Raw genomic sequence first — 12,132 nt, forward strand, 5'->3', positions numbered from 1 at the left:
ACAGAAAGTGATCCCACATTGCTCAACCATAATCCTCAACTCCTCCATAGATAGTGCCTTTAACGTATCCCAAGTTACATCAGCCTGGCTTGAGAGTGTACTGGCTTCGGTCATGGACATGTTAGTATTCTAGCACACACAACCACAAGAAAACCTGTATTGAAGTCTTTTCTATTTTTTGACTGGGATCAATTTGATTTCCCATTTTCAATTTCTCATATGTCTGTGAGTCCAATCCAGATGCTAGCCCCCAAATTTCTGTTACAACCAGGTGAGGAAGGGGTCTCAGGCGCCCCTCTTGCCCCTTTCCTGGTTTGGCCATAACAGGGTTTATCTTTGAAAACACAGTAATTTGAGCATACCCCCTCAGTGAGCCCTTTGCTCATTGCACTCTAATTGTAATTGCAAATGAACCAATCAGACAGGTTTTCTTAGGTTTAAACAAGAAAGATGTAAGTTTATTAGCCTTATCACTCTAACTCAGTCAAAATTACTAAAATACACGACGCAACCACACTGGCATGTATACGAGAGAAACACGCACATATAGATACGGAGGGGAGGAAAGAATTGTGGGGGGATGTTGAAGTAGAATTTGTAATAAAGGAAATTCAATTACTGGGTGGAAATGTCCTTGATAAAAGTTGAAGTCTTGGAGTTTTCATTGGGACCCAGTGCACAATTTCCAACTTGCTTTTCTGGTACCAGAAAGCTGAAGAAGTGCTCTGTCATGAGGCTGAAGTTGCTACCGTGGATTCCCTGGGTCTTTGCTGGAGAGAGACCTTCCTTCTCTTTTGTCTTCAAATTTCAGTCTGTTCCTTTCTGTATGGCACAATTCAAACAGTCCCCAGTTTGGCCAGCAGGTTCTTGTGTGGGGGTGGGGGTTGCTGGACTTCAAAGCTTTCTAGACATACTTGGTGGTGGTGGGTGGGGGGGTGGAGGTGAGGGTGGAGCGCTGGCTGTTACACAGACAAGGTGTGGATCATCACTGTTGCCCAGACCAATCTTGTTAATTGAATCAGTGAGCACTTCCATTGTCTCTCTATTCAACTGTCTCTCAGAATGCAAATGTGCAACCATGTTTTCTGCCACTCAGTTCTTTTTTTTAAAACAAGTTCTGTGCAATGTCCAGTAAAAAATACTTTCAGTCGTGTCCCATATGACAAAATTAATATATTTCCATTTGGCAGGTGTGATTTCTGTCACACTGAGGCCAATAATAGCACCGCCATAATTGCCCTGGGTGCAATAAGTTAACTCAGTATAGACCAGAGTTGGATCAAATCTGATAACTTCCTGCTCCAAGTGGTTCAGCATTGGCATCAAGTGAGGGGAGCAGATGCAGCAATGACTGCCTTGACGTTAAAAATATAGCTTTCTTTGGATCTCTTTGGCCAGCAAGATGCTCTCATTGAGCTCATTGATGGGGAGGGCCACAATTCGAGGTTTGTTCCAAAGAAGGGATTTTTAAGCTGCTTCCATCTACTTGTGGGCATATAATGCCTCTGAATTATAGTCTCAAGGTGGAATTACCTTTAATATGTATAGAGTGGCACCTCTCAAAAATACAAACTAACTGGAAATGGTAGTACATACACAGTTTGGTGGAGGGTCTTTTGGTAGGAGGGTTTTGTTGATGTTTGCATTATAACATTCCATTTGTAAAATTCAGTTAAATATGCCATAGTTTAAGTAGTCCTTACTTTTGCATTTTCTGTGATGAGGTCTGAGTTGTTTCAATCTTCATGCAATCCACTGGATGATCAGACTCAAAGAGGAAGATCGTCTTTGGACTCCGTGCTCTATGGTCTGTTCCCAGGGACGCACACTAAGATAAACTTCAACTGCTGCTGGAGGACCATCAACTTGGAGAAAAGATGGACTTTCGTCTGCCCGAAACTTGCAGGTCTTCCAGTGCAAAGAGCTGTCTACAACCGAGTGTTGCAGACTGGCACATTCAAAGGTACAGGACTACGTGCTGAGGGATGCACTAAAGCTTGGGGCAGCCGCCGCAAAAGCTCAATGAGGAAAGGCCACTGTATAAGGCCCTCCTGTCATTATATACCGAGGGGCTGGAACCCGTGTAAAACCCCTCGAGCTGCATGCACCAGAGAATGTTTTCGGTATGTAATGTAAATGTACATTGTTAGTATAACTTGAAATGGCAAGGGTAATGAAGCACCTCATGTACTGTATTGAAAGAAACTGATCTTTATAGCACTATATGTAATGTCAAATTTGAATTGTTTTATAATGTATTTTTAAAATTATATCAATAAAGTATATTTTTGGAAAAATAAAGTCTTTAGAAGAACAGAATGGAATTTCAAGCCTTCGCTTGGGAATCAATGCTGTTTGCTGTAATGTCCAGTTTTTCTCGATTATTTTTTATTTGTTTTTAAAGCAAATCAAAATGAACATTTTTGTTTAAATTGATTTTTATTTCAACAATTTGAGCTGTTGGGGAAGCCTTTTTCCCATCTTTAAAAAGTGGCCACTAATTGTAGAGTGCTGATTTTTTTTAAAGTCCTTTCCATACTCCCAAAATGGCTGAAGTGACTTACTTCAGATTATCTAGTGCCCGCTGATGATTAATTCCCCAGTGGTGCGGTGAAGTGGAACACATTTGAGATCCATGCTTGTTCAGTGGTAGTGAGAAAAGAACATGAATCCAAGATCCCCCTCGCACCCCACCCCCCACCCCAACTCTTCTCCATTTGCTGCAACTTTTTCACTCCCCGGTGTTTTATTTTTCCATTGGATTGCAGCATGAAGTAACATACTTTATGGTTAAAATTAAAACCGTTAAACCTCAGGAGCTGTACAGCTCTGATGCCTTGTGGTTAGCTATATAGCCAATCACAAGAGCCACTCATAAATTTATGCTCCAAGAATGTTCCTAAGTTTGATAAAAAGCAGGTCTCACAACTCAATGTTCTCATCACACCTCCAGCAAATCAGAGTTATTGTGTGTGTGACTCCTGACTGTTTTCAAATAGGAAAATAAATAAAGCAACACAGTCTTTTTTTCCCTATTGCATTTGAAAAGCTTAAGTGGGATAGACTGACTGAGGCACTCCTAGAGTTCCTAAGTTAGCCTTACCAGAAATGGTAAAGCTTGTGTTCAATAAATAAAGATCCAGATAAACGGATGTTCCTCATGGGAGGCATGTGTTTGGAAATGACCCATGATTACCCAAAAAATAGCGATGGCTGAGGAGTTTGGTAAAATTTGTACACATTGTTTCCTGTTTCCTTTCAGGCCTCTGATCAGGAAATGTTTAAAATCAGTGCGGGTATTACTGTGGATTAATGGCTGCTGTTTGTGGAACCTACAGGGAGCATTTCCTTGCCAACAAAAACATACATTTTGTCAGCCTGGGCTCTGCAGATAGTGTTAGACCTCCATGGGAAAGACTTAGGTCTGCTCAAGGGTGAGATCATTCTCTCTTGGTACTGAAGTGCAGCACTGCTCTAAACGTTCTGCTTGGCTACAGAACTAACCTTAGTTACCTCAGCATTGCAACTTTGGCTATCGTATAGCTCGTGGAGATAACCAAGTGCAGGTGCACATGAAAGAGTCTGTAATAATTAACATGGTCTTCACATTAAGTGAAATGCAATCTGTAAACTTTAAAATAAATTTATCGAAGTACTTGTGCCTACTGAGTGACTTAGGTTGTCATCAGTCAACCAATTGAATGTGCTCATACAACATTTTTGACTGAAGCTATTCATTCTGCGCCATATAGGAATTGCTGCAGTCTTTGGTATTCATTGACCTGTATTTTGCTTTGGTAATGACAGTGAAACTGTCAGGGCTTGTCATCAAAAGCCACTGAAACTAACAGCAACTTCGGGAGTTCAGACATGTGTGAGTAACGCAGAAAGCCAGAGTGTGCTTTACGCCCCTCCGAGGGTCCTCTGTAGACTTTCCCCACAGACTGTTATCCTTTATAAATGAATGAGAACATCACTCTAATGCTGTTAGTCTCACTGTAAGAACCCTCAATAAAGTTACACCTTGTTGAATAAGGTGTAATTGGGTTTTTAACAGCATACTAACTTCATAATTACTACTAAACACCCTCACTGGCCCTGAAAAGCTCATTTTACATTTGTGGGATACCAAATTTCTCCACAATGATTAAAAATTCCACATATTTTTTGAAAAAATAATTTTCATTTTTAAAAGTCTGTTTATCTTTATTTTAGCTTCTATCTTAATACAGCTGTACATTTACTTTGCTATCTGAAAATTTAAATTAAAAGTGAAGGATTTTAAGTTCTTTTAAAGTCCTGGTTTGCCGTGTGTAAAAGCTTCAATTTGATTGGTTGCCTACCTGCTTGTTAACATCACTGCTGCTGCACACCAAGACATCCCCTTGACTTGGCATCAAATTTAAACTGCTGTGGGGGAAAGGGGAAATTCCCACTACAGATTGCTAGATTTTTGTATGCTACTTTCTTTGAGATCAGAAGCAAGGGCTCTTGCTTTAGCACTGACTGCAAAGTCCAGGCCATTGTGTTGATATGAGCTGGCTAGTTGTTTACAAATGGGCTTCTTCTATTCCTTTACTCCTGAATTAGGAGTCTTGCATGGCTTGCTAAGACAAATGTGCTCCCGAGCAGTTTCAGCATCGGCAAACAGAAGGCCCTTTCACTATCCAGGCTGCCACCAGTTAAGCATATGTCTAGAAAGGAGGGCATAATACAAAACTACCATAATTCAGTGGCAGCAGTTTTGCTATTACTTTTTGTTGTTAACAATTAGGTCAGTGACGTAAATAATATGCTGCAAATAAAAACAGAAAATGCTGGAAATACTCAGCAGGTCAGGGAGCATCTGTGGAAAGAGAAACAGAGTTAATGTTTCAGGTTGATGACCTTTCATCAGAACTAGGAAAAGCTAGACATGTAATAGGTTTTGAACAAGTGAAATGGGGGAGGGTGCAAAAAAGAACAAAAGAGAAGCTCAGCAATAGGGTGGCAGACAGGCGACATTAAATGACAAAAGAGTTGGTGGTGTAAGGCCAAAGGGAATGGTAATGGGACAAGTAAAGGAATAAAAGATGTCTAGAGGTGTGAATGACAGAATCATGTACAGCTGCTGCCCAAAAGTGAAAACAAGAGAAAAACAAGAGTAAAACTGAAACCTGCAAAAAAATAAACAAAATGGGGGCAGAAATTGTTGAACTCATTGTTGTGTCTAGAAGGTTGTAAAGTGCCTATTTGAAAGATGAGGTGCTGTTTCCTCAAGCTGACATTGAGCTTCATTGGAACTCTGCAGGAGACCGAGGACAGAGAGGTCAGCGTGAGAGCAAGGTGGAGAATTAAAATGAAAGACGACCGGAAGCTCGGGGTCATGCTTGTGGACTGAACAGAGGTGTTCCACAAAGTAACCACCCAATCTGCATTTGGTCTCCCCAATGTAGAGCAGAATGCATTGTGAGCAGTGAATTAAGTTGTCATGCAGACCCCCACCTGCCAAGAATGAGGCATATTAATTTTGTCAGATGAACATTGATTTTAAACTGTTGCTGGAGTGAAGAAATTACTTATTTGAAGATCACCAAACACTGGGCTGGAAGGACATTTGTATACTAAGAGATACTGCTTCTGGAGACAAAGGACTATTCCCTGCTCCAATTAACCCAAATGGATTTTGATCATCAGACATGAGGAAGCGCATTCCAGGCCCTGCTAAGATGATACAATCCACAGAGCCAGGACTGGTTCAACTAGCTGGTCACATGACTAACCAGGTTTTTGAACTAGCCACAGGACAGTTTGAATTCAGAAGGGTGTGTGCAACTGAGGCTGAAACAAGCAAGTCTCTCATCTGGCTATCTCTCTCTCGCTTTCTCCCCAAGCCACTGAACTCAAGAATGACACATAAACCTCAAGAGAGAAAAGAGTCCTACATCAGAACAAATTGAAGCGTGAACTCGGCCCCAACAAATTGCAAGACTTACAGGCAACCAATGACTCCACATTGAACTTAAAGGACTGTAACTACCAGGTATTGCCTCAAACTTTTCCCCTTTAGTCCTTCTATTTTTTCTGTCTGTATCTGCGTGTGCATTTATCGCGTATGCATGCTAACATGGTAGTGTTGCATATTCATAGACGTTAACCGGATTAGATTTTAAGATTAATAAACTTCTACCTTTCTTGCTGAAATCAAAGGAAACCAGTTTGATTTATTTGCCTTACAATTGGAGCAACGAACAAGGATTCACTAAGGGGGAGCTAAAAACACAGTGTTTCTAAAATTAAACTCTGTTATGGTTAAACCGGGCAAAGGCTAAGAGGGAACCCCTAGACCTCTTCTCACCTGGTCATAACGCAGTATACTAAATTAAAAACAAATGGTGGGTAGAAAGAGCCCAAGAGATCCAGCAACTTGCAGATACCAATGACAGTGCATCCTGCATGGAGCAGAACTCATCAAGGACAGGTTGGCAGTCAGTGCTCACTGGAGGGAACATTTCAAAGAACCCCTCAACCAAGACTTTGTCTTTGACTTGAAGGTTGTCAACTCCATCCCTCAACAACCTATCCGGCTCAGCCTCGGTCCAACCCCGGTCCAGAGCGAGGTCAAAAAAGCCATTCAACAGCTGAAGAACCACAAGGCCTCTTGAGCAGATGGAATCCCTGCCGAAATCCTGAAGCATGACAGAGATGCACTCCTGGCATGACTACACAACCTCATATCCAAAGGCATACCTCAAAGGCAAAGAGCGTGTTAATGCTTGTGGTGAAAGACAAAGCATTAGTCCAGACAGAGTGTTAATGGCTGCAATAATGAGCAGCTCTGTCCACATGAAAACTAGGCACATGGTTAAAAAATAAAATAAAATAATCAAAAAAACAGAAAAATATTTTACAAAATCAGTCATGCTCTGCAACTGTTGAACTCAAGGTTGAGTCCGCCAAGCTGTAGAGTGCCAGCCTTAGGGCCGTGAGTTCAACAAATTCGGTTGAGTCCGCCAAGCTGTAGAGTGCCAGCCTTAGGGCCGTGAGTTCAACAAATTCAGAGCATGACTGGGTGTTTTGTTAGTATTTTTCTATTTTTTGATTATTTTAGATTATTTTTTAACCATGTGCGTGGTTTTCATGTAGTCAGAGCTGCTCATTATTCTGCCATTAACACTCTCTCTGGACGAATGCTTTGTCTTTCACCACAAGCATTAACACACTCTTTGCCTTTGTCCCATGACAGCTTTGTTATTTAATCTCTCCTGGCCTCTGCCCTATCACACACCTTCCCTTTTGTTCTCTTCCGCATCACCACCACCTCCCCCCACCCCCTTCACTTGCTTAAAACCTAATTCTTTTCTAACCTTTATCAGTTTGGACCTGAAATGTTAACTCAGTTTCTTGCTCCACAGATGTATTTCCAGCACTTGCTGTTTTTATTTCAGATTTCCAGCATCTGCAGTATTTTGCTCATATCCCTCATCTGGGATGAGAAGTGCTTGCCAGGGGACTTCAGGGACACTGTGATGGTGACTGTATTCAAGAAGGGAGACAAGGCCAATTGCAGCAACTACAGAGGAATGTCTCTGCTGTCTGCCACAGGGAAGATCACTTCGAGGGTCCTCCTCAATTGCTTCCACTCAGTGGCTGGATAGCTCCTCTGGAATCTCAGTGCAGTTTTTGCCCATTGAGAAGCATCATAGACATGAACTTCACTGTGTAGCAAATCCAAGAAAATGCAGGGAACAATGCCAACCGCTGTACATGGCCCTTTTCAACCTCACAGAAGCTTTGTCAACCACGAAGGCTTATGGAGCATCCTGCTCAGATCTGACCACCCTCAGAAGTTTGTCACTATCCTCTATATGCTCCAAGATGACATGCAAGCAGTGATCCTCACCAAGGGAACCACCACAGACCCTATCTCAGTCAAGACCGGGGTCAAGCAAGGCTGTGTCATTGCACCAACCCGCTTCTCCATTTTCCTCGCTGCAATGCTCCATCTCATCTCCAGCGATCTACTCGCAAGCGTGGAGATAATCTACAGAACAGATGGAAAACTATTTAACTTACGCCACCTTCAATCCAAAACCAAAATCACTCCAACCTCAGTTGTCGAGCTTCAGTATGCAGATGATGCTTGCGTGTGCGCTTACTCTGAAACTTAGCTACATATCATTGTTGACTCCTTCTTTGAAGTTTATGGGTCTTTCACTAAACACTCGGAAAACGAATGTCCTCTTCCAACCAGCTCCCATAGGACAACACCTCCCCTAATCAGTCAAGATCAATGGCGAGATCCTGGAAAATGTGGACCATTTTCCATATCTTGGAAGCCTCCGATTGGCAAAGGCAGACATAGGCGACAAGGTTCACCATTGCCTCCAATGTGCCAGCTCGGCCTTTGGCTGACTGAGGAAAAGAGCATTTGAGGATCAGGATCTCAAACCGAGACTAAGATCATGGTTTACCGGGAAGCAGTGATTCCTGCATTCCTACATGCTTCGGAAACTTGGACAGCCTACAGCAGATACCTCAAAGCACTGGAGAAGTATCACCAGAGGTGCCTGTGCAAGATCCTCCAAATCCACTGGCAAGAAAGGCAGGCCAACAGCTGCATCCTCTCCCAAGCCTACCTGCCCAGCATCAAAGCGCCAATCACCCAAAACCAGCTTCGCTGGCTGGGACATGTCGTTTGCATGTCCAACACTAGACTCACGAAGCAGCTGTTCTACTCAGAGCTTGGTCGCAGCAGGAGACTCCCAGGAAGACAGCAGTAGCATTTTCGAGATGTCCTCAAAGCATCCCCGTCAACTCGTGGAAGTCTCTGGCTCGTGATCATCCTAGATGGGGAAAGCTAATTTGGAAAGGCATCGTACACCTCGAGGGATTTACCCGGGAACATGAAGAGGTGAAGTCGAGACATCAGAGTGAGCGCATAAACCTCCAAACTACCCATCTACATTTGAGCACCACCTGCCTCTCATGTGGCAGAGTCTGCAGATCACACATTAGACTTATCAACCATCTCAGAACCCACTGAACCGGAGTGGAAGCAAGTCATCCTCGATCCTGAGGGACTGCCTAAGAAGGAATAAGAAGATACCAAATTGAAAGAAGTGCATGTAAATCACTTTCACCTGGAAAGAGTGTTTGGGGCCTTGATCAGTAAGGAGAGAGGAGGTGAAAGGGCACGTGTTGCATCTCCTGCGCTTGCATGGAAAGGTGCCGTGAAAAGGGGAGGGGGTGATTGACAAGTTGATCAGGGTATCAGGGAAGGAATGGTCCCTCCAAAATGCTGAAAGGGGTGGGGAGGTGAAGATGTGTTTGGTGATGGCATCATGCTGGAGGTGGTGGAAATGGCAGAGGATTAACCATTGAATACAGAGACTGGTGGGGTGGAAGGTGAGGTCAAGGGGAACCCTATCCTGGTTCTGTGAGTGAGGGAAAGAAGTGAGAAAAGAAGTGCAGTAAATGTGACTGGCACGGTCAAGGGCCCTGGTAACAAATTTGGTGGGGCAGTCCTCGGTTGAGGGATAAGGATATGTCTGTGCTCACTGACCTACATTGTCTCCCAGTCAAGCTAAGCCTAGATTTTAACATTCTCATCCTTGTTTTGAAGTCCCTCCATTGCCTTGGCCCTCTCTATTTCTATAATCTCCTCCAAACCCATGACTCTGAGATATATGCGCTCATCTTGAGCATCCCTAATTTTAATCACACTGCTATTGGTGACCGTGCCTTCATCTGCCTAAGCCCTAAACTCTGGAATTCCCTCCCTAACCTCTGCACTTCTCTAACTCCCTTTCTTTAAGACAGTGCTTAAAACCCAACTATTTGACCAAGTTTTTGGCCATCAGCCCGAATATTGGTTTATGTGGTTCAGTGTTAAATCTTGCTTTATAACGCTTTTATGAAGCGCCTTGGAATGTTTTATTATGTTGGTTGAGATTCTTCCATCGATGAAAGATGATGGACAGGCACCAAACTATGCATTTAGGTGGGGTGTCTTCTCTAGGTGCACCTTTGCTGATGGCTCTCAAGCCCAATTCTTGAGAGGCAGGTTCTGTCACAAGTGCCGCATGTGAAGCTGCCAAGTTACGCTGTGAGTTGTGGCTTTTGATGTTGGCACCTGTTTGCCAAGCTGCTGTAGCAACTGGTCATCGTGGTAGTGTACACCAGTCCACAGGATACTTCGCCATTTCCCTCTTTCGTCAGCTAGTGACTCCCAAGTGTGATAGTCGACATTGAGAGCCTTCACGTCACAAAGAACAAAGATCAAAGAACTGTACAGCACAGGAACAGGCCATTCGGCCCTCCAAGCCTGCGCCGATCTTGATGCCTGTCAAAACTAAAACCTTCTGCACTTCCGGGGACCATATCCCTCTATTCCCATCCTATTCATGTATTTGTCAAGATGTCTCTTAAACGTCGCCATCATACTTGCTTCCGCCACCTCCCCCAGCAGCAAGTTCCAGGCACTCACCACCCTCTATGTAAAGAACTTGCCTCACACATCCCCTCTAAGCTTTGCCCCTCACACCTTAAACCTATGTCCCCTAGTAACTGACTCTTCCACCCTGGGAAAAAGCTTCTGACTATCCACTCTGTCCATGCCACTCATAACTTTGTAAACTTCTATCATGTCGCCCCTCCACCTCTGTCGTTCCAGTGAAAACAATCCGAGTTTATCCAATCTCTCCTCATAGCTAATGCCCTCCAGACCAGGCAACATCCTGGTAAGGAGTTCTTTGAAGAAGTAACATGTACTGTTGATAAATAGGAACAGGTGGATCAATTGTACTTAGATTTCCAGAAGGCATTTGATAAGGTGTTACATCAAAGGTTATTGCAGAAAATAAAAGCTCATGGTGTAGGGGGTAACATATTGGCATGGATAGAAGATTGCTAGCTAACAAGAAACAGAGAGTAGGCAGAAATGGTTGGCAAGATGTAACCGAGTGGTGTGCCACAGGGATCAGTGCTGGGGCAACAACTTTTTACAATTTATATAAATGACTTGGATGAAGGGACTGAAGGTATGGTTGCTAAATTTGCTGATGACACAAAGAGAGGTAGGAAAGTTAGTTGTGAAGAGGACAAAAGGAGGCTACAAAGGGATATAGATAGGTTAAGTGAGTGGGCAAAGATCTGGCAAATGGAGTATAATATGAGAAAATGTGAAATTGTCCATTTTGGCAGGAAGAATAAAAAAGAAGCATATTATCTAAATAGCAAGAGATTGCAGAGCTCTGAGATGAGATCACTCAGACAGCAGGAAACAGCAAGAGCGGAGCTGCAGCATAAAGAGACTGGGAGAGAGAGCGAGAGTTCACTCAGACAGCGGGAAACAGCGAGAGCGGAGCTGCAGCACAAAGAGACTGGGAGAGAGAGCGAGAGTTCACTCAGACAGCGGGAAACAGCGAGAGCGGAGCCGGGGCACAAAGAGACCAGGAGAGAGAGAGAGAGAGAGAATTTACTCAGACAGCGCCGGAGTTTTGAAAAATAGTCAACAGTGACATCACAGGAAAGCTGCAAGGTGATTGGTTGGTGAGTAACTGCTGTTAGGAAATAACTCTAAATAGCTGGGTAAGTAACAAGAGTAAAGAGAAAGGTCTACAGTTCTTTTTTAATATAGTAGATAGTGCTTTTTTTGAGGGGAGGGGAAATCAAGGTTCCTAGTGTAAATAATCTAATTTTTGGGTAATTTAAGGGAGTAAAAACAGAGTGAAAAAAAAGTGACATCACAGGAAAAGCGTAAGTTCATTGGTTGGGAAGTAACTGCTCATTTGAATTACCTATTCTAAATTGATTTCAGATTAAAGGTGAATAGGAGAAATATTTTATAGATTAAAAACTAAAGACCAGTTGGAAATTTAAAAAATAAATTAAAATCTAATTAAATAAAATAGTGATGCAGGGCCAGGCGATGTGTTGTACCTGCATGATGTGGGAGCTGGTGGACCCCATTGTGGTTCCTGGTGAACACATCTGTAGCAAGTGTTGGCTGCTCGAGAAACTCCGGCTCAGAGTTGATGAGCTGGAGTCTGAGCTTCAGACACTGCGACACATCAGGGAGGGGGAGTTACCTAGACACTGTGTTTCAGCAGGCAGTCACACCCCTTAGATTAACTACCTTGAATTCGGCCA

At 43.2% G+C, this 12,132-nt stretch overlaps 1 protein-coding gene across 3 annotated transcripts in view; it reads right to left on the minus strand.

The window, feature by feature from the left end:
- LOC137376333 (filamin-A-interacting protein 1-like) overlaps positions 1–12,132 on the minus strand; it is a 412,771-nt gene that overhangs the window by 268,025 nt on the left and 132,614 nt on the right. The gene's annotated exons all lie outside the window — the stretch shown is intronic.

Source organism: Heterodontus francisci, chromosome 13, assembly GCF_036365525.1.
Source record: "Heterodontus francisci isolate sHetFra1 chromosome 13, sHetFra1.hap1, whole genome shotgun sequence".
NCBI lineage: Eukaryota > Metazoa > Chordata > Chondrichthyes > Heterodontiformes > Heterodontidae > Heterodontus > Heterodontus francisci.